The 21,859-nt window shown below is 44.2% G+C and overlaps 27 non-coding genes across 27 annotated transcripts; all 27 read left to right on the top strand.

Moving 5' to 3' along the window:
- The first annotated feature begins 2,292 nt into the window (after positions 1-2,292).
- On the top strand, positions 2,293-2,365 carry trnak-cuu. The gene has a single exon. It is a non-coding gene; the product is annotated as a tRNA-Lys (tRNA).
- Positions 2,366-3,287: 922 nt separating this feature from the next.
- On the top strand, positions 3,288-3,360 carry trnak-cuu. The gene has a single exon. It is a non-coding gene; the product is annotated as a tRNA-Lys (tRNA).
- A 921-nt stretch (positions 3,361-4,281) lies between these two features.
- trnar-ccu lies at positions 4,282-4,354 on the top strand. The gene has a single exon. It is a non-coding gene; the product is annotated as a tRNA-Arg (tRNA).
- Positions 4,355-4,770: 416 nt separating this feature from the next.
- trnak-cuu lies at positions 4,771-4,843 on the top strand. The gene has a single exon. It is a non-coding gene; the product is annotated as a tRNA-Lys (tRNA).
- A 416-nt stretch (positions 4,844-5,259) lies between these two features.
- Positions 5,260-5,332, top strand: trnak-cuu. The gene has a single exon. It is a non-coding gene; the product is annotated as a tRNA-Lys (tRNA).
- Positions 5,333-6,240: 908 nt separating this feature from the next.
- Positions 6,241-6,313, top strand: trnak-cuu. Its single transcript has one exon. It is a non-coding gene; the product is annotated as a tRNA-Lys (tRNA).
- Positions 6,314-7,230: 917 nt separating this feature from the next.
- Positions 7,231-7,303, top strand: trnak-cuu. Its single transcript has one exon. It is a non-coding gene; the product is annotated as a tRNA-Lys (tRNA).
- A 916-nt stretch (positions 7,304-8,219) lies between these two features.
- On the top strand, positions 8,220-8,292 carry trnak-cuu. Its single transcript has one exon. It is a non-coding gene; the product is annotated as a tRNA-Lys (tRNA).
- Positions 8,293-8,706: 414 nt separating this feature from the next.
- Positions 8,707-8,779, top strand: trnak-cuu. Its single transcript has one exon. It is a non-coding gene; the product is annotated as a tRNA-Lys (tRNA).
- A 917-nt stretch (positions 8,780-9,696) lies between these two features.
- trnak-cuu lies at positions 9,697-9,769 on the top strand. The gene has a single exon. It is a non-coding gene; the product is annotated as a tRNA-Lys (tRNA).
- Positions 9,770-10,193: 424 nt separating this feature from the next.
- Positions 10,194-10,266, top strand: trnak-cuu. Its single transcript has one exon. It is a non-coding gene; the product is annotated as a tRNA-Lys (tRNA).
- Positions 10,267-10,691: 425 nt separating this feature from the next.
- Positions 10,692-10,764, top strand: trnak-cuu. The gene has a single exon. It is a non-coding gene; the product is annotated as a tRNA-Lys (tRNA).
- A 418-nt stretch (positions 10,765-11,182) lies between these two features.
- On the top strand, positions 11,183-11,255 carry trnak-cuu. Its single transcript has one exon. It is a non-coding gene; the product is annotated as a tRNA-Lys (tRNA).
- A 908-nt stretch (positions 11,256-12,163) lies between these two features.
- Positions 12,164-12,236, top strand: trnak-cuu. Its single transcript has one exon. It is a non-coding gene; the product is annotated as a tRNA-Lys (tRNA).
- A 908-nt stretch (positions 12,237-13,144) lies between these two features.
- Positions 13,145-13,217, top strand: trnak-cuu. The gene has a single exon. It is a non-coding gene; the product is annotated as a tRNA-Lys (tRNA).
- A 416-nt stretch (positions 13,218-13,633) lies between these two features.
- Positions 13,634-13,706, top strand: trnak-cuu. Its single transcript has one exon. It is a non-coding gene; the product is annotated as a tRNA-Lys (tRNA).
- Positions 13,707-13,935: 229 nt separating this feature from the next.
- On the top strand, positions 13,936-14,008 carry trnak-cuu. The gene has a single exon. It is a non-coding gene; the product is annotated as a tRNA-Lys (tRNA).
- Positions 14,009-14,433: 425 nt separating this feature from the next.
- trnak-cuu lies at positions 14,434-14,506 on the top strand. The gene has a single exon. It is a non-coding gene; the product is annotated as a tRNA-Lys (tRNA).
- A 416-nt stretch (positions 14,507-14,922) lies between these two features.
- Positions 14,923-14,995, top strand: trnak-cuu. Its single transcript has one exon. It is a non-coding gene; the product is annotated as a tRNA-Lys (tRNA).
- Positions 14,996-16,199: 1,204 nt separating this feature from the next.
- trnak-cuu lies at positions 16,200-16,272 on the top strand. Its single transcript has one exon. It is a non-coding gene; the product is annotated as a tRNA-Lys (tRNA).
- Positions 16,273-17,476: 1,204 nt separating this feature from the next.
- Positions 17,477-17,549, top strand: trnak-cuu. Its single transcript has one exon. It is a non-coding gene; the product is annotated as a tRNA-Lys (tRNA).
- Positions 17,550-17,974: 425 nt separating this feature from the next.
- trnak-cuu lies at positions 17,975-18,047 on the top strand. Its single transcript has one exon. It is a non-coding gene; the product is annotated as a tRNA-Lys (tRNA).
- A 425-nt stretch (positions 18,048-18,472) lies between these two features.
- trnak-cuu lies at positions 18,473-18,545 on the top strand. The gene has a single exon. It is a non-coding gene; the product is annotated as a tRNA-Lys (tRNA).
- Positions 18,546-19,452: 907 nt separating this feature from the next.
- trnak-cuu lies at positions 19,453-19,525 on the top strand. Its single transcript has one exon. It is a non-coding gene; the product is annotated as a tRNA-Lys (tRNA).
- Positions 19,526-19,941: 416 nt separating this feature from the next.
- On the top strand, positions 19,942-20,014 carry trnak-cuu. Its single transcript has one exon. It is a non-coding gene; the product is annotated as a tRNA-Lys (tRNA).
- Positions 20,015-20,430: 416 nt separating this feature from the next.
- Positions 20,431-20,503, top strand: trnak-cuu. Its single transcript has one exon. It is a non-coding gene; the product is annotated as a tRNA-Lys (tRNA).
- A 425-nt stretch (positions 20,504-20,928) lies between these two features.
- On the top strand, positions 20,929-21,001 carry trnak-cuu. Its single transcript has one exon. It is a non-coding gene; the product is annotated as a tRNA-Lys (tRNA).
- The last annotated feature ends 858 nt before the right edge of the window (positions 21,002-21,859 follow it).

The raw sequence follows: 21,859 nt of genomic DNA, 5'->3' as shown, positions 1-21,859 counted from the left end.
CAGTGCTCTATGAAGGAAGGGCCCACAGTGCTCTATAAAGGAAGGGCCCACAGTGCTCTATAAAGGAAGGGCCCACAGTGCTCTATAAAGGAAGGGTCCACAGTGCTCTATAAAGGAAGGGCCCACAGTGCTCTATGCAGAAAGGGCCCACAGTGCTCTAGAAAGGAAGGGCCCACAGTGCTCTATAAAGGAAGGGCCCACAGTGCTCTATAAAGGAAGGGCCCACAGTGCTAGATAGGGTATCATTTCAGACTCAACCTCTGTCCTCTCAGTGTGATGGTGTTAGATCTGATGACATCTGTGTTGGTTTTCCTTCAGAAGTGAGGAAAGGAGAGGAGAGTAGAGGAGGGGAGAGGAGGGGGAGGAGTGGGGAGGAGGCAGAGGGAAGACAGGAGGGAAGGGGCTGAGGAGGGGCCAGGAGAGGAGGAGAGGGGGGAGGAGGCAGAGGGAAGACATGAGGGAAGGGGCTGAGGAGAGGAGAGGAAAGGAGAGGAGAGGAGATGAGAGGAGGAGAGAGGCTACGTTCCTCCCTCCTTTGTTCTCCCCCAACCTCTTTGTTGTGCACGGCTGTGTGTGTGTGTGTGTGTGTGTGTGTGTGTGTGTGTGTGTGTGTGTGTGTGCGTGCGTGCGTGTGTGTTGTGCACGACTGTGTGTCCGCGGTGGTTTCATTTGCCTTCTGCCTCCTGAATATTCATGGGCGGAGGGGTCAGACCTGGTGGAGAGCAGATTTAATTGGTCTGATGGTCAGGGGGGATCCTCCACCCAGACTCCCATTGGAGCACAGAGATCATACTGTTTTGATCATACTGTTATTATCATAATGTTAATAATAACGTGACATCAGGACAGACAGTCAGTCTATTGTTTCAGTCAGTCAGTCAGGAACCCAGTTGGTTATCAGTACTCAGTCCCAGAACTATAAATACTGGAGGGTAGGTGATGGTTCTATCAGTACTCAGTCCCAGAACTATAAATACTGGAGGGTAGGTGATGGTTCTATCAGTACTCAGTCCCAGAACTATAAATACTGGAGGGTAGGTGATGGTTCTATCAGTACTCAGTCCCAGAACTATAAATACTGGAGGGTAGGTGATGGTTCTATCAGTACTCAGTCCCAGAACTATAAATACTGTAGAGTAGGTGATGGTTCTATCAGTACTCAGTCCCAGAACTATAAATACTGGAGGGTAGGTGATGGTTCTATCAGTACTCAGTCCCAGAACTATAAATACTGTAGGGTAGGTGATGGTTCTATCAGTACCCAGTCCCAGAACTATAAATACTGTAGGGTAGGTGATGGTTCTATCAGTACTCAGTCCCAGAACTATAAATACTGGAGGGTAGGTGATGGTTCTATCAGTACTCAGTCCCAGAACTATAAATACTGTAGGGTAGGTGATGGTTCTATCAGTACTCAGTCCCAGAACTATAAATACTGCAGGGTAGGTGATAGTAATATCAACCAGTGATCCGGGTCAACAGCATCAATATAACTTTAATCCGTCCCCTCGCCCCTACCCGGGTGTGAACCAGGGATCCTCTGCACACATCAACAGTCCCACTCAAAGCATCGTTACCAATTGCTCCCTAAAAGCTTCGGCCCTTGCAGGGCAAGGGGAACCACTACTTCAAGGTCTCAGAGCAAGTGACGTCAACAATTGTTACGCTATTAGCACGCACCACCGCATACTAGCAAGCAATTTCACATTGGTTACAATTGCACCACAGGATCCATTAACAAACAATCTCACTGATCATCATATTTTGCAGAAACGGAGCTGTACGATATTCAGACAAAATCAGGTAACTGTCTAGCTCAGTCGGTAGAGGATGGGACTCTTAATCTCAGGGTAGTGTGTTCGAGCCCCACGTTTGGTAATTATTTTCTCTGCCTATTTTCTCTGCCTTCGTAAACAGCCATCCGCTTGGAATTTCGAGCAGGCTTGCCAGCCTGCATAGCTGGTGATACAGAAGGCTATGAATGTGTATTCTAGCTCTGCCTGCACTCTGACCTGTCATCTGAATGACATACCTATTACCAATGAATTGTACTCCTAAATGGCTTGAATAAATTATCATTTTCCGGACAAGAAATAGACAGGCAAGAAGAATACTTGCTCCTGTTGGGGCTTGAACTCATAACCTTGTCATCTAATTGCTGTATATTGCTGTTTAAGTACAACACGCTAACAGATTGCACCACAGGATCCATCAACAACCCTCACTGATCACCATATTTTGCAGAAACTGGGATGTACGATATTCGAACCAACTCAAAATCACCATTGAGGCACCTGGCTAGCTCAGTCGGTAGAGCATGAGACTCTTAATCTCAGGGTCGTGGGTTCGAGCCCCACGTTTGGTGATTATTTTCTCTGCCGAAGCACCAACTCACTTCGCAAACAACCATCCGCTTGGAATTTCAAGCAGGCTTGCCACCCTGCATAGCTGGTGATACAGAAGGCTATGAATTTGTATTCTATCTCTGCCTGCACTCTGACCTGTCATCTCAATGACATACCTATTACCAATGAATTGTACTCCTAAATGGATTGAATAAATTATCATTTTCCGGACAAGAAATAGACAGGCAGAGGGTTCAAGAAGAATACTTGCTCCTGGTGGGCCTTGAACTCATAACATTCGCATCTAATTGCTGTATACTGCTGTATAAGTACAACACGCTAACAGATTGCACCACAGGATCCATCAACAACACGCACTGATCACCATATTTTGCAGAAACTGGGCTGTACGATATTCGTACCAAGTCAAAAATACTATTGAGGTACCTGGCTAGCTCAGTCGGTAGAGCATGAGACTCTTAATCTCAAGGTCGTGGGTTCGAGCCCAAAGTTAGGTGACTATTTTCTCTGCTGAAGCACCAACTCACTTCGCAAACAACCATCCGCTTGGAATTTCGAGCAGGCTTGCTACCCTGCATAGTTGGTGATACAGAAGGCTATGAATTTGTATTCTAGCTCTGCCTGCACTCTGACCTGTTATCTGAATGACATACCTATTACCAATGAATTGTACTCCTAAATGGATTGAAAAATTATCATTTTCCGGACAAGAAATAGACAGGCAGCGGCTTCAAGAACAATACTTGCTCCTGGTGGGGCTTGAACTCATAACCTTGTCATCTAATTGCTTTATACTGCTGTATAAGTACAACACGCTAACAGATTGCACCACAGGATCCATCAACAACACGCACTGATCACCATATTTTGCAGAAACTGGGCTGTACGATATTCGTACCAAGTCAAAAATACTATTGAGGTACCTGGCTAGCTCAGTCGGTAGAGCATGAGACTCTTAATCTCAAGGTCGTGGGTTCGAGCCCCAAGTTAGGTGACTATTTTCTCTGCTGAAGCACCAACTCACTTCGCAAACAACCATCCGCTTGGAATTTCGAGCAGGCTTGCTACCCTGCATAGTTGGTGATACAGAAGGCTATGAATTTGTATTCTAGCTCTGCCTGCACTCTGACCTGTTATCTGAATGACATACCTATTACCAATGAATTGTACTCCTAAATGGATTGAAAAATTATCATTTTCCGGACAAGAAATAGACAGGCAGCGGCTTCAAGAACAATACTTGCTCCTGGTGGGGCTTGAACTCATAACCTTCGCATCTAATTGCTGTATACTGCTGTATAAGTACAACACGCTAACAGATTGCACCACAGGAGCCATCAAAAACACGCACTGATCACCATATTTTGCAGAAACTGGGATGTACGATATTCGAACCAACTCAAAATCACCATTGGGGTACCTGGCTAGCTCTGTCGGTAGAGCATGAGACTCTTAATCTCAGGGTCATGGGTTCGAGCCCCACGTTAGGTGACTATTTTCTCTGCCGAAGCACCAACTCATTCGCAAACAGCCATCCGCTTGGAATTTCGAGCAGGCTTGCTACCCTGCATAGTTGGTGATACAGAAGGCTATGAATTTGTATTCTACCTCTGCCTGCACTCTGACCTGTCATCTCAATGACATACCTATTACCAATGAATTGTACTCCTAAATGGATTGAATAAATTATAATTTTCCGGACAAGAAATAGACAGGCAGAGGCTTCAAGAAGAATACTTGCTCCTGGTGGGCATTGAACTCATAACCTTCGCATCTAATTGCTGTATACTGCTGTATAAGTACAACACGCTAACAGATTGCACCACAGGATCCATCAACAACACGCACTGATCACCATATTTTGCAGAAACTGGGCTGTACGATATTCGTACCAAGTCAAAAATACTATTGAGATACCTGGCTAGCTCAGTCGGTAGAGCATGAGACTCCTAATCTCAGGGTCGTGGGTTCGAGCCCCAAGTTAGGTGACAATTTTCTCTGCCGAAGCACCAACTCACTTCGCAAACAACCATCCGCTTGGAATTTCGAGCAGGCTTGCCAGCTTGCATAGCTGGTGATACAGAAGGCTATGAATTTGTATTCTGTCTCTGCCTGCACTCTGACCTGTCATCTGAATGACATACCTATTACCAATGAATTGTACTCCTAAATGGCTTGAATAAGTTATAATTTTCCGGACAAGAAATAGACAGGCAAGAAGAATACTTGCTCCTGGTGGGGCTTGAACTCATAACCTTGTCATCTAATTGCTTTATACTGCTGTATAAGTACAACACGCTAACAGATTGCACCACAGGATCCATCAACAACACGCACTGATCACCATATTTTGCAGAAACTGGGCTGTACGATATTCGTACCAAGTCAAAAATACTATTGAGATACCTGGCTAGCTCAGTCGGTAGAGCATGAGACTCTTAATCTCAGGGTCGTGGGTTCGAGCCCCAAGTTAGGTGATTATTTTCTCTGCCGAAGCACCAACTCACTTTGCAAACAGCCATCCGCTTGGAATTTCGAACAGGCTTGCCAGCCTGCATAGCTGGTGATACAGAAGGCTATGAATTTGTATTCTATCTCTGCCTGCACTCTGACCTGTCATCTCAATGACATACCTATTACCGATGAATTGTACTCCTAAATGGATTGAATAAATTATCATTTTCCGGACAAGAAATAGACAGGCAAGAAGAATACTTGCTCCTGGTTGGGCTTGAACTCATAACCTTGTCATCTAATTGCTTTATACTGCTGTATAAGTACAACACGCTAACAGATTGCACCACAGGATCCATCAACAACACGCACTGATCACCATATTTTGCAGAAACTGGGCTGTACGATATTCGTACCAAGTCAAAAATACTATTGAGGTACCTGGCTAGCTCAGTCGGTAGAGCATGAGACTCTTAATCTCAAGGTCGTGGGTTCGAGCCCCAAGTTAGGTGACTATTTTCTCTGCTGAAGCACCAACTCACTTCGCAAACAACCATCCGCTTGGAATTTCGAGCAGGCTTGCTACCCTGCATAGTTGGTGATACAGAAGGCTATGAATTTGTATTCTAGCTCTGCCTGCACTCTGACCTGTCATCTGAATGACATACCTATTACCAATGAATTGTACTCCTAAATGGCTTGAATAAATTATCATTTTCCGGACAAGAAATAGACAGGCAAGAAGAATACTTGCTCCTGGTGGGGCTTGAACTCATAACCTTGTCATCTAATTGCTGTATACTGCTGTATAAGTACAACACGCTAACAGATTGCACCACAGGATCCATCAACAACACTCACTGATCACCATATTTTGCAGAAACTGGGCTGTACGATATTCGTACCAAGTCAAAAATACTATTCAGGTACCTGGCTAGCTCAGTCGGTAGAGCATGAGACTCTTAATCTCAGGGTCGTGAGCCCCACGTTAGGTGATTATTTTCTCTGCCGAAGCACCAACTCACTTCGCAAACAACCATCCGCTTGGAATTTCGAGCAGGCTTGCCACTCTGCATAGTTGGTGATACAGAAGGCTATGAATTTGTATTCTAGCTCTGCCTGCACTCTGACCTGTCATCTGAATGACATACCTATTACCAATGAATTGTACTCCTAAATGGCTTGAATAAATTATCATTTTCCGGACAAGAAATAGACAGGCAGAGGCTTCAAGAACGATACTTGCTCCTGGTGGGGCTTGAACTCATAACCTTGTCATCTAATTGCTGTATACTGCTGTATAAGTACAACACACTAACAGATTGCCCCACAGGATCCATCAACAACACTCACTGATCACCATATTTTGCAGAAACTGGGATGTACGATATTCAAACCAAGTCAAAATCACCATTGAGGTACCTGGCTAGCTCAGTCGGTAGAGCATGAGACTCTTAATCTCAGGGTCGTGGGTTCGAGCCCCACGTTAGGTGATTATTTTCTCTGCCGAAGCACCAACTCACTTCGCAAACAACCATCCGCTTGGAATTTCGAACAGGCTTGCCACTCTGCATGGTTGGTGATACAGAAGGCTATGAATTTGTATTCTAGCTCTGCCTGCACTCTGACCTGTCATCTGAATGACATACCTACTACCAATGAATTGTACTCCTAAATGGCTTGAATAAATTATCATTTTCCGGACAAGAAATAGACAGGCAGAGGCTTCAAGAACAATACTTGCTCCTAGTGGGGCTTGAACTCATAACCTTGTCATCTAATTGCTTTATACTGCTGTATAAGTACAACACGCTAACAGATTGCACCACAGGATCCATCAACAACACTCACTGATCACCATATTTTGCAGAAACTGGGATGTACGATATTCAAACCAAGTCAAGATCACCATTGAGGTACCTGGCTAGCTCAGTCGGTAGAGCATGAGACTCTTAATCTCAGGGTCGTGAGCCCCACGTTAGGTGATTATTTTCTCTGCCGAAGCACCAACTCACTTCGCAAACAACCATCCGCTTGGAATTTCGAGCAGGCTTGCCACTCTGCATAGTTGGTGATACAGAAGGCTATGGATTTGTATTCTAGCTCTGCCTGCACTCTGACCTGTCATCTGAATGACATACCTATTACCAATGAATTGTACTCCTAAATGGCTTGAATAAATGATCATTTTCCGGACAAGAAATAGACAGGAAGAGGCTTCAAGAACAATACTTGCTCCTGGTGGGGCTTGAACTCATAACCTTGTCATCTAATTGCTGTATACTGCTGTATAAGTACAACACGCTAACAGATTGCACCACAGGATCCATCAACAACCCTCACTGATCACCATATTTTGCAGAAACTGGGCTGTACGATATTCATACCAAGTCAAAAATACTATTGAGGCACCTGGCTAGCTCAGTCGGTAGAGCATGAGACTCTTAATCTCAGGGTCGTGGGTTTGAGCCCCACGTTAGGTGATTATTTTCTCTGCCGAAGCACCAACTCACTTCGCAAACAACCATCCGCTTGGAATTTCGACAGGCTTGCCACCCTGCATAGTTGGTGATACAGAAGGCTATGAATTTGTATTCTATCTCTGCCTGCACTCTGACCTGTCATCTCAATGACATACCTATTACCAATGAATTGTACTCCTAAATGGCTTGAATAAATTATCATTTTCCGGACAAGAAATAGACAGGAAGAGGCTTCAAGAACAATACTTGCTCCTGGTGGGGCTTGAACTCATAACCTTGTCATCTAATTGCTGTATACTGCTGTATAAGTACAACACGCTAACAGATTGCACCACAGGATCCATCAACAACACTCACTGATCACCATATTTTGCAGAAACTGGGCTGTACGATATTCGTACCAAGTCAAAAATACTATTCAGGTACCTGGCTAGCTCAGTCGGTAGAGCATGAGACTCTTAATCTCAGGGTCGTGAGCCCCACGTTAGGTGATTATTTTCTCTGCCGAAGCACCAACTCACTTCGCAAACAACCATCCGCTTGGAATTTCGAGCAGGCTTGCCACTCTGCATAGTTGGTGATACAGAAGGCTATGAATTTGTATTCTAGCTCTGCCTGCACTCTGACCTGTCATCTGAATGACATACCTATTACCAATGAATTGTACTCCTAAATGGCTTGAATAAATTATCATTTTCCGGACAAGAAATAGACAGGCAGAGGCTTCAAGAACGATACTTGCTCCTGGTGGGGCTTGAACTCATAACCTTGTCATCTAATTGCTGTATACTGCTGTATAAGTACAACACGCTAACAGATTGCACCACAGGATCCATCAACAACCCTCACTGATCACCATATTTTGCAGAAACTGGGCTGTACGATATTCATACCAAGTCAAAAATACTATTGAGGCACCTGGCTAGCTCAGTCGGTAGAGCATGAGACTCTTAATCTCAGGGTCGTGGGTTCGAGCCCCACGTTAGGTGATTATTTTCTCTGCCGAAGCACCAACTCACTTCGCAAACAACCATCCGCTTGGAATTTCGACAGGCTTGCCACCCTGCATAGTTGGTGATACAGAAGGCTATGAATTTGTATTCTATCTCTGCCTGCACTCTGACCTGTCATCTCAATGACATACCTATTACCAATGAATTGTACTCCTAAATGGCTTGAATAAATTATCATTTTCCGGACAAGAAATAGACAGGAAGAGGCTTCAAGAACAATACTTGCTCCTGGTGGGGCTTGAACTCATAACCTTGTCATCTAATTGCTGTATAAGTACAACACACTAACAGATTGCCCCACAGGATCCATCAACAACACTCACTGATCACCATATTTTGCAGAAACTGGGATGTACGATATTCAAACCAAGTCAAAATCACCATTGAGGTACCTGGCTAGCTCAGTCGGTAGAGCATGAGACTCTTAATCTCAGGGTCGTGGGTTCGAGCCCCACGTTAGGTGATTATTTTCTCTGCCGAAGCACCAACTCACTTCGCAAACAACCATCCGCTTGGAATTTCGAACAGGCTTGCCACTCTGCATGGTTGGTGATACAGAAGGCTATGAATTTGTATTCTAGCTCTGCCTGCACTCTGACCTGTCATCTGAATGACATACCTACTACCAATGAATTGTACTCCTAAATGGCTTGAATAAATTATCATTTTCCGGACAAGAAATAGACAGGCAGAGGCTTCAAGAACAATACTTGCTCCTAGTGGGGCTTGAACTCATAACCTTGTCATCTAATTGCTTTATACTGCTGTATAAGTACAACACGCTAACATATTGCACCACAGGATCCATCAACAACACTCACTGATCACCATATTTTGCAGAAACTGGGATGTACGATATTCAAACCAAGTCAAGATCACCATTGAGGTACCTGGCTAGCTCAGTCGGTAGAGCATGAGACTCTTAATCTCAGGGTCGTGAGCCCCACGTTAGGTGATTATTTTCTCTGCCGAAGCACCAACTCACTTCGCAAACAACCATCCGCTTGGAATTTCGAGCAGGCTTGCCACTCTGCATAGTTGGTGATACAGAAGGCTATGGATTTGTATTCTAGCTCTGCCTGCACTCTGACCTGTCATCTGAATGACATACCTATTACCAATGAATTGTACTCCTAAATGGCTTGAATAAATGATCATTTTCCGGACAAGAAATAGACAGGCAGAGGCTTCAAGAACAATACTTGCTCCTGGTGGGGCTTGAACTCATAACCTTGTCATCTAATTGCTGTATACTGCTGTATAAGTACAACACGCTAACAGATTGCACCACAGGATCCATCAACAACCCTCACTGATCACCATATTTTGCAGAAACTGGGATGTACGATATTCATACCAAGTCAAAAATGCTATTGAGGCACCTGGCTAGCTCAGTCGGTAGAGCATGAGACTCTTAATCTCAGGGTCGTGGGTTCGAGCCCCACGTTAGGTGATTATTTTCTCTGCCGAAGCACCAACTCACTTCGCAAACAACCATCCGCTTGGAATTTCGACAGGCTTGCCACCCTGCATAGTTGGTGATACAGAAGGCTATGAATTTGTATTCTATCTCTGCCTGCACTCTGACCTGTCATCTCAATGACATACCTATTACCAATGAATTGTACTCCTAAATGGCTTGAATAAATTATAATTTTCCGGACAAGAAATAGACAGGCAGAGGCTTCAAGAACAATACTTGCTCCTAGTGGGGCTTGAACTCATAACCTTGTCATCTAATTGCTGTATACTGCTGTATAAGTACAACACGCTAACATATTGCACCACAGGATCCATCAACAACACTCACTGATCACCATATTTTGCAGAAACTGGGATGTACGATTTTCAAACCAAGTCAAGATCACCATTGAGGTACCTGGCTAGCTCAGTCAGTAGAGCATGAGACTCTTAATCTCAGGGTCGTGGGTTCGAGCCCCACGTTTGGTGATTATTTTCTCTGCCGAAGCACCAACTCACTTCGCAAACAGCCATCCGCTTGGATTTTCAAGGAGGCTTGCCAGCCTGCATAGCTGGTGATACAGAAGGCTATGAATTTGTATTCTATCTCTGCCTGCACTCTGACCTGTCATCTGAATGACATACCTATTACCAATGAATTGTACTCCTAAATGGCTTTAATAAATTATCATTTTCCGGACAAGAAATAGACAGGCAGAGGCTTCACGAACAATACTTGCTCCTAGTGGGGCTTGAACTCATAACCTTGTCATCTAATTGCTGTATACTGCTGTATAAGTACAACACGCTAACAGATTGCACCACAGGATCCATCAACAACACTCACTGATCACCATATTTTGCAGAAACTGGGCTGTACGATATTCGTACCAAGTCAAAAACACTATTGAGGCACCTGGCTAGCTCAGTCGGTAGAGCATGAGACTCTTAATCTCAGGGTCGTGGGTTCGAGCCCCACGTTAGGTGATTATTTTCTCTGCCGAAGCACCAACTCACTTCGCAAACAACCATCCGCTTGGAATTTCGAGCAGGCTTGCCACTCTGCATAGTTGGTGATACAGAAGGCTATGAATTTGTATTCTAGCTCTGCCTGCACTCTGACCTGTCATCTGAATGACATACCTATTACCAATGAATTGTACTCCTAAATGGCTTGAATAAATGATCATTTTCCGGACAAGAAATAGACAGGCAGAGGCTTCAAGAACAATACTTGCTCCTGGTGGGGCTTGAACTCATAACCTTGTCATCTAATTGCTGTATACTGCTGTATAAGTACAACACGCTAACAGATTGCACCACATCAACAACCCTCACTGATCACCATATTTTGCAGAAACTGGGCTGTACGATATTCATACCAAGTCAAAAATGCTATTGAGGCACCTGGCTAGCTCAGTCGGTCGAGCATGAGACTCTTAATCTCAGGGTCGTGGGTTCGAGCCCCACGTTAGGTGATTATTTTCTCTGCCGAAGCACCAACTCACTTCGCAAACAACCATCCGCTTGGAATTTCGAGCAGGCTTGCCACTCTGCATTGTTGGTGATACAGAAGGCTATGAATTTGTATTCTAGCTCTGCCTGCACTCTGACCTGTCATCTGAATGACATACCTATTACCAATGAATTGTACTCCTAAATGGCTTGAATAAATTATCATTTTCCGGACAAGAAATAGACAGGCAAGAAGAATACTTGCTCCTGGTGGGGCTTGAACTCATAACCTTGTCATCTAATTGCTTTATACTGCTGTATAAGTACAACACGGTAACAGATTGCACCACAGGATCCATCAACAACACTCACTGATCACCATATTTTGCAGAAACTGGGATGTACGATATTCAAACCAAGTCAAGATCACCATTGAGGTACCTGGCTAGCTCAGTCGGTAGAGCATGAGACTCTTAATCTCAGGGTCGTGAGCCCCACGTTAGGTGATTATTTTCTCTGCCGAAGCACCAACTCACTTCGCAAACAACCATCCGCTTGGAATTTCGAGCAGGCTTGCCACTCTGCATAGTTGGTGATACAGAAGGCTATGAATTTGTATTCTATCTCTGCCTGCACTCTGACCTGTCATCTGAATGACATACCTATTACCAATGAATTGTACTCCTAAATGGCTTGAATAAATTATCATTTTCCGGACAAGAAATAGACAGGCAGAGGCTTCAAGAACAATACTTGCTCCTAGTGGGGCTTGAACTCATAACCTTGTCATCTAATTGCTGTATACTGCTGTTTAAGTACAACACGCTAACAGATTGCACCACAGGATCCATCAACAACCCTCACTGATCACCATATTTTGCAGAAACTGGGATGTACGATATTCAAACCAAGTCAAAAATACTATTGAGGCACCTGGCTAGCTCAGTCGGTAGAGCATGAGACTCTTAATCTCAGGGTCGTGGGTTCGAGCCCCACGTTAGGTGATTATTTTCTCTGCCGAAGCACCAACTCACTTCGCAAACAACCATCCGCTTGGAATTTCGAGCAGGCTTGCCACTCTGCATTGTTGGTGATACAGAAGGCTATGAATTTGTATTCTAGCTCTGCCTGCACTCTGACCTGTCATCTGAATGACATACCTATTACCAATGAATTGTACTCCTAAATGGCTTGAATAAATTATCATTTTCCGGACAAGAAATAGACAGGCAAGAAGAATACTTGCTCCTGGTGGGGCTTGAACTCATAACCTTGTCATCTAATTGCTTTATACTGCTGTATAAGTACAACACGGTAACAGATTGCACCACAGGATCCATCAACAACACTCACTGATCACCATATTTTGCAGAAACTGGGATGTACGATATTCAAACCAAGTCAAGATCACCATTGAGGTACCTGGCTAGCTCAGTCGGTAGAGCATGAGACTCTTAATCTCAGGGTCGTGAGCCCCACGTTAGGTGATTATTTTCTCTGCCGAAGCACCAACTCACTTCGCAAACAACCATCCGCTTGGAATTTCGAGCAGGCTTGCCACTCTGCATAGTTGGTGATACAGAAGGCTATGAATTTGTATTCTAGCTCTGCCTGCACTCTGACCTGTCATCTGAATGACATACCTATTACCAATGAATTGTACTCCTAAATGGCTTGAATAAATTATCATTTTCCGGACAAGAAATAGACAGGCAGAGGCTTCAAGAACAATACTTGCTCCTAGTGGGGCTTGAACTCATAACCTTGTCATCTAATTGCTGTATACTGCTGTTTAAGTACAACACGCTAACAGATTGCACCACAGGATCCATCAACAACCCTCACTGATCACCATATTTTGCAGAAACTGGGATGTACGATATTCAAACCAAGTCAAAAATACTATTGAGGCACCTGGCTAGCTCAGTCGGTAGAGCATGAGACTCTTAATCTCAGGGTCGTGGGTTCGAGCCCCACGTTAGGTGATTATTTTCTCTGCCGAAGCACCAACTCACTTCGCCAACAACCATCCGCTTGGAATTTTGAGCAGGCTTGCCTCCCTGCATAGTTGGTGATACAGAAGGCTATGAATTTGTATTCTATCTCTGCCTGCACTCTGACCTGTCATCTGAATGACATACCTATTACCAATGAATTGTACTCCTAAATGGCTTGAATAAATTATCATTTTCCGGACAAGAAATAGACAGGCAAGAAGAATACTTGCTCCTGGTGGGGCTTGAACTCATAACCTTGTCATCTAATTGCTTTATACTGCTGTATAAGTACAACACGCTAACAGATTGCACCACAGGATCCATCAACAACACTCACTGATCACCATATTTTGCAGAAACTGGGATGTACGATATTCAAACCAAGTCAAGAGCACCATTGAGGTACCTGGCTAGCTCAGTCGGTAGAGCATGAGACTCTTAATCTCAGGGTCGTGGGTTCGAGCCCGACGTTGGGTAATTATTTTCTCTGCCGAAGCACCAACTCACGACCCTGAGATTAAGAGTCTCATGCTCTACCGACTGAGCTAGCCAGGTACCTCAATGGTGATCTTGACTTGGTTTGAAAATCGTACATCCCAGTTTAAGGATTGCACCACAGGATCCATCAACAACACTCACTGATCACCATATTTTGCAGAAACTGGGATGTACGATATTCAAACCAAGTCAAGATCACCATTGAGGTACCTGGCTAGCTCAGTCGGTAGAGCATGAGACTCTTAATCTCAGGGTCGTGGGTTCGAGCCCCACGCTGGGTGATTATTTTCTCTGCCGAAGCACCAACTCACTTCGCAAACAACCATCCGCTTGGAATTTCGAGCAGGCTTGCCACCCTGCATAGTTGGTGATACAGAAGGCTATGAATTTGTATTCTATCTCTGCCTGCACTCTGACCTGTCATCTGAATGACATACCTATTACCAATGAATTGTACTCCTAAATGGCTTGAATAAATTACCATTTTCCGGACAAGAAATAGACAGGCAGAGGCTTCAAGAACAATACTTGCTCCTAGTGGGGCTTGAACTCATAACCTTGTCATCTAATTGCTGTATATTGCTGTTTAAGTACAACACGCTAACAGATTGCACCACAGGATCCATCAACAACCCTCACTGATCACCATATTTTGCAGAAACTGGGATGTACGATATTCAAACCAAGTCAAAATCACCATTGAGGCACCTGGCTAGCTCAGTCGGTAGAGCATGAGACTCTTAATCTCAGGGTCGTGGGTTCGAGCCCCACGTTAGGTGATTATTTTCTCTGCCGAAGCACCAACTCACTTCGCAAACAACCATCCGCTTGGAATTTCGAGCAGGCTTGCCTCCCTGCATAGTTGGTGATACAGAAGGCTATGAATTTGTATTCTATCTCTGCCTGCACTCTGACCTGTCATCTGAATGACACACCTATTACCAATGAATTGTACTCCTAAATGGCTTGAATAAATTATCATTTTCCGGACAAGAAATAGACAGGCAAGAAGAATACTTGCTCCTGGTGGGGCTTGAACTCATAACCTTGTCATCTAATTGCTTTATACTGCTGTATAAGTACAACACGCTAACAGATTGCACCACAGGATCCATCAACAACACTCACTGATCACCATATTTTGCAGAAACTGGGATGTACGATTTTCAAACCAAGTCAAGAGCACCATTGAGGTACCTGGCTAGCTCAGTCGGTAGAGCATGAGACTCTTAATCTCAGGGTCGTGGGTTCGAGCCCGACGTTGGGTAATTATTTTCTCTGCCGAAGCACCAACTCACGACCCTGAGATTAAGAGTCTCATGCTCTACCGACTGAGCTAGCCAGGTACCTCAATGGTGATCTTGACTTGGTTTGAAAATCGTACATCCCAGTTTAAGGATTGCACCACAGGATCCATCAACAACACTCACTGATCACCATATTTTGCAGAAACTGGGATGTACGATATTCAAACCAAGTCAAGATCACCATTGAGGTACCTGGCTAGCTCAGTCGGTAGAGCATGAGACTCTTAATCTCAGGGTCGTGAGCCCCACGTTAGGTGATTATTTTCTCTGCCGAAGCACCAACTCACTTCGCAAACAACCATCCGCTTGGAATTTCGAGCAGGCTTGCCTTCCTGCATAGTTGGTGATACAGAAGGCTATGAATTTGTATTCTATCTCTGCCTGCACTCTGACCTGTCATCTGAATGACATACCTATTACCAATGAATTGTACTCCTAAATGGCTTGAATAAATTATCATTTTCCGGACAAGAAATAGACAGGCAAGAAGAATACTTGCTCCTGGTGGGGCTTGAACTCATAACCTTGTCATCTAATTGCTTTATACTGCTGTATAAGTACAACACGGTAACAGATTGCACCACAGGATCCATCAACAACACTCACTGATCACCATATTTTGCAGAAACTGGGATGTACGATATTCAAACCAAGTCAAGATCACCATTGAGGTACCTGGCTAGCTCAGTCGGTAGAGCATGAGACTCTTAATCTCAGGGTCGTTAGCCCCACGTTAGGTGATTATTTTCTCTGCCGAAGCACCAACTCACTTCGCAAACAACCATCCGCTTGGAATTTCGAGCAGGCTTGCCACTCTGCATAGTTGGTGATACAGAAGGCTATGAATTTGTATTCTAGCTCTGCCTGCACTCTGACCTGTCATCTGAATGACATACCTATTACCAATGAATTGTACTCCTAAATGGCTTGAATAAATTATCATTTTCCGGACAAGAAATAGACAGGCAGAGGCTTCAAGAACAATACTTGCTCCTGGTGGGGCTTGAACTCATAACCTTGTCATCTAATTGCTGTATACTGCTGTATAAGTACAACACGCTAACAGATTGCACCACAGGATCCATCAACAACCCTCACTGATCACCATATTTTGCAGAAACTGGGATGTACGATTTTCAAACCAAGTCAAGAGCACCATTGAGGTACCTGGCTAGCTCAGTCGGTAGAGCATGAGACTCTTAATCTCAGGGTCGTGGGTTCGAGCCCGACGTTGGGTAATTATTTTCTCTGCCGAAGCACCAACTCACGACCCTGAGATTAAGAGTCTCATGCTCTACCGACTGAGCTAGCCAGGTACCTCAATGGTGATCTTGACTTGGTTTGAAAATCGTACATCCCAGTTTAAGGATTGCACCACAGGATCCATCAACAACACTCACTGATCACCATATTTTGCAGAAACTGGGATGTACGATATTCAAACCAAGTCAAGATCACCATTGAGGTACCTGGCTAGCTCAGTCGGTAGAGCATGAGACTCTTAATCTCAGGGTCGTGAGCCCCACGTTAGGTGATTATTTTCTCTGCCGAAGCACCAACTCACTTCGCAAACAACCATCCGCTTGGAATTTCGAGCAGGCTTGCCTTCCTGCATAGTTGGTGATACAGAAGGCTATGAATTTGTATTCTATCTCTGCCTGCACTCTGACCTGTCATCTGAATGACATACCTATTACCAATGAATTGTACTCCTAAATGGCTTGAATAAATTATCATTTTCCGGACAAGAAATAGACAGGCAAGAAGAATACTTGCTCCTGGTGGGGCTTGAACTCATAACCTTGTCATCTAATTGCTTTATACTGCTGTATAAGTACAACACGGTAACAGATTGCACCACAGGATCCATCAACAACACTCACTGATCACCATATTTTGCAGAAACTGGGATGTACGATATTCAAACCAAGTCAAGATCACCATTGAGGTACCTGGCTAGCTCAGTCGGTAGAGCATGAGACTCTTAATCTCAGGGTCGTTAGCCCCACGTTAGGTGATTATTTTCTCTGCCGAAGCACCAACTCACTTCGCAAACAACCATCCGCTTGGAATTTCGAGCAGGCTTGCCACTCTGCATAGTTGGTGATACAGAAGGCTATGAATTTGTATTCTAGCTCTGCCTGCACTCTGACCTGTCATCTGAATGACATACCTATTACCAATGAATTGTACTCCTAAATGGCTTGAATAAATTATCATTTTCCGGACAAGAAATAGACAGGCAGAGGCTTCAAGAACAATACTTGCTCCTGGTGGGGCTTGAACTCATAACCTTGTCATCTAATTGCTGTATACTGCTGTATAAGTACAACACGCTAACAGATTGCACCACAGGATCCATCAACAACCCTCACTGATCACCATATTTTGCAGAAACTGGGCTGTACGATATTCATACCAAGTCAAAAATACTATTGAGGCACCTGGCTAGCTCAGTCGGTAGAGCATGAGACTCTTAATCTCAGGGTCGTGGGTACGAGCCCCACGTTAGGTGATTATTTTCTCTGCCGAAGCACCAACTCACTTCGCAAACAACCATCCGCTTGGAATTTCGAGCAGGCTTGCCTCCCTGCATAGTTGGTGATACAGAAGGCTATGAATTTGTATTCTATCTCTGCCTGCACTCTGACCTGTCATCTGAATGACATACCTATTACCAATGAATTGTACTCCTAAATGGCTTGAATAAATTATCATTTTCCGGACAAGAAATAGACAGGCAGAGGCTTCAAGAACAATACTTGCTCCTGGTGGGGCTTGAACTCATAACCTTGTCATCTAATTGCTGTATACTGCTGTATAAGTACAACACGCTAACAGATTGCCCCACAGGATCCATCAACAACACTCACTGATCACCATATTTTGCAGAAACTGGGATGTACGATATTCAAACCAAGTCAAAATCACCATTGAGGCACCTGGCTAGCTCAGTCGGTAGAGCATGAGACTCTTAATCTCAGGGTCGTGGGTTCGAGCCCCACGTTAGGTGATTATTTTCTCTGCCGAAGCACCAACTCACTTCGCAAACAACCATCCGCTTGGAATTTCGAACAGGCTTGCCACTCTGCATGGTTGGTGATACAGAAGGCTATGAATTTGTATTCTAGCTCTGCCTGCACTCTGACCTGTCATCTGAATGACATACCTACTACCAATGAATTGTACTCCTAAATGGCTTGAATAAATTATCATTTTCCGGACAAGAAATAGACAGGCAGAGGCTTCAAGAACAATACTTGCTCCTGGTGGGGCTTGAACTCATAACCTTGTCATCTAATTGCTGTATACTGCTGTATAAGTACAACACGCTAACAGATTGCACCACAGGATCCATCAACAACACTCACTGATCACCATATTTTGCAGAAACTGGGCTGTACGATATTCGTACCAAGTCAAAAACACTATTGAGGCACCTGGCTAGCTCAGTCGGTAGAGCATGAGACTCTTAATCTCAGGGTCGTGGGTTCGAGCCCCACGTTAGGTGATTATTTTCTCTGCCGAAGCACCAACTCACTTCGCAAACAACCATCCGCTTGGAATTTCGAGCAGGCTTGCCTTCCTGCATAGTTGGTGATACAGAAGGCTATGAATTTGTATTCTATCTCTGCCTGCACTCTGACCTGTCATCTGAGTGACATACCTATTACCAATGAATTGTACTCCTAAATGGCTTGAATAAATTATCATTTTCCGGACAAGAAATAGACAGGCAAGAAGAATACTTGCTCCTGGTGGGGCTTGAACTCATAACCTTGTCATCTAATTGCTTTATACTGCTGTATAAGTACAACACGCTAACAGATTGCACCACAGGATCCATCAACAACACTCACTGATCACCATATTTTACAGAAACTGGGATGTACGATATTCAAACCAAGTCAAGATCACCATTGAGGTACCTGGCTAGCTCAGTCGGTAGAGCATGAGACTCTTAATCTCAGGGTCGTGAGCCCCACGTTAGGTGATTATTTTCTCTGCCGAAGCACCAACTCACTTCGCAAACAACCATCCGCTTGGAATTTCGACAGGCTTGCCACCCTGCATAGTTGGTGATACAGAAGGCTATGAATTTGTATTCTATCTCTGCCTGCACTCTGACCTGTCATCTCAATGACATACCTATTACCAATGAATTGTACTCCTAAATGGCTTGAATAAATTATCATTTTCCGGACAAGAAATAGACAGGAAGAGGCTTCAAGAACAATACTTGCTCCTGGTGGGGCTTGAACTCATAACCTTGTCATCTAATTGCTGTATACTGCTGTATAAGTACAACACGCTCACAGATTGCACCACAGGATCCATCAACAACACTCACTGATCACCATATTTTGCAGAAACTGGGCTGTACGATATTCGTACCAAGTCAAAAATACTATTCAGGTACCTGGCTAGCTCAGTCGGTAGAGCATGAGACTCTTAATCTCAGGGTCGTGGGTACGAGCCCCACGTTAGGTGATTATTTTCTCTGCCGAAGCACCAACTCACTTCGCAAACAACCATCCGCTTGGAATTTCGAGCAGGCTTGCCTCCCTGCATAGTTGGTGATACAGAAGGCTATGAATTTGTATTCTAGCTCTGCCTGCACTCTGACCTGTCATCTGAATGACATACCTACTACCAATGAATTGTACTCCTAAATGGCTTGAATAAATTATCATTTTCCGGACAAGAAATAGACAGGCAAGAAGAATACTTGCTCCTGGTGGGGCTTGAACTCATAACCTTGTCATCTAATTGCTTTATACTGCTGTATAAGTACAACACGCTAACAGATTGCACCACAGGATCCATCAACAACACTCACTGATCACCATATTTTGCAGAAACTGGGATGTACGATATTCAAACCAAGTCAAGATCACCATTGAGGTACCTGGCTAGCTCAGTCGGTAGAGCATGAGACTCTTAATCTCAGGGTTGTGGGTTCGAGCCCCACGCTGGGTGATTATTTTCTCTGCCGAAGCACCAACTCACTTCGCAAACAACCATCCGCTTGGAATTTCGAGCACCCTGCATAGTTGGTGATACAGAAGGCTATGAATTTGTATTCTATCTCTGCCTGCACTCTGACCTGTCATCTGAATGACATACCTATTACCAATGAATTGTACTCCTAAATGGCTTGAATAAATTATCATTTTCCGGACAAGAAATAGACAGGCAGAGGCTTCAAGAACAATACTTGCTCCTAGTGGGGCTTGAACTCATAACCTTGTCATCTAATTGCTGTATACTGCTGTTTAAGTACAACACGCTAACAGATTGCACCACAGGATCCATCAACAACCCTCACTGATCACCATATTTTGCAGAAACTGGGATGTACGATATTCAAACCAAGTCAAAAATACTATTGAGGCACCTGGCTAGCTCAGTCGGTAGAGCATGAGACTCTTAATCTCAGGGTCGTGGGTTCGAGCCCCACGTTAGGTGATTATTTTCTCTGCCGAAGCACCAACTCACTTCGCCAACAACCATCCGCTTGGAATTTTGAGCAGGCTTGCCTCCCTGCATAGTTGGTGATACAGAAGGCTATGAATTTGTATTCTATCTCTGCCTGCACTCTGACCTGTCATCTCAATGACATACCTATTACCAATGAATTGTACTCCTAAATGGCTTGAATAAATTATCATTTTCCGGACAAGAAATAGACAGGAAGAGGCTTCAAGAACAATACTTGCTCCTGGTGGGGCTTGAACTCATAACCTTGTCATCTAATTGCTGTATACTGCTGTATAAGTAAAACACGCTCACAGATTGCACCACAGGATCCATCAACAACACTCACTGATCACCATATTTTGCAGAAACTGGGCTGTACGATATTCGTACCAAGTCAAAAATACTATTCAGGTACCTGGCTAGCTCAGTCGGTAGAGCATGAGACTCTTAATCTCAGGGTCGTGGGTACGAGCCCCACGTTAGGTGATTATTTTCTCTGCCGAAGCACCAACTCACTTCGCAAACAACCATCCGCTTGGAATTTCGAGCAGGCTTGCCTCCCTGCATAGTTGGTGATACAGAAGGCTATGAATTTGAATTCTAGCTCTGCCTGCACTCTGACCTGTCATCTGAATGACATACCTACTACCAATGAATTGTACTCCTAAATGGCTTGAATAAATTATCATTTTCCGGACAAGAAATAGACAGGCAAGAAGAATACTTGCTCCTGGTGGGGCTTGAACTCATAACCTTGTCATCTAATTGCTTTATACTGCTGTATAAGTACAACACACTAACAGATTGCACCACAGGATCCATCAACAACACTCACTGATCACCATATTTTGCAGAAACTGGGATGTACGATATTCAAACCAAGTCAAGATCACCATTGAGGTACCTGGCTAGCTCAGTCGGTAGAGCATGAGACTCTTAATCTCAGGGTCGTGAGCCCCACGTTAGGTGATTATTTTCTCTGCCGAAGCACCAACTCACTTCGCAAACAACCATCCGCTTGGAATTTCGAGCAGGCTTGCCACTCTGCATAGTTGGTGATACAGAAGGCTATGAATTTGTATTCTAGCTCTGCCTGCACTCTGACCTGTCATCTGAATGACATACCTATTACCAATAAATTGTACTCCTAAATGGCTTGAATAAATTATCATTTTCCGGACAAGAAATAGACAGGCAGAGGCTTCAAGAACAATACTTGCTCCTCGTGGGGCTTGAACTCATAACCTTGTCATCTAATTGCTGTATACTGCTGTATAAGTACAACACGCTAACAGATTGCACCACAGGATCCATCAACAACCCTCACTGATCACCATATTTTGC

The sequence above is a fragment of the Oncorhynchus mykiss genome, unplaced genomic scaffold (genome assembly GCF_013265735.2).
Source record: "Oncorhynchus mykiss isolate Arlee unplaced genomic scaffold, USDA_OmykA_1.1 un_scaffold_218, whole genome shotgun sequence".
NCBI classification, from domain to species: domain Eukaryota; kingdom Metazoa; phylum Chordata; class Actinopteri; order Salmoniformes; family Salmonidae; genus Oncorhynchus; species Oncorhynchus mykiss.
Note: the sequence above shows the minus strand (reverse complement) of the source record. Positions and strands in the feature narration are given on the sequence as shown.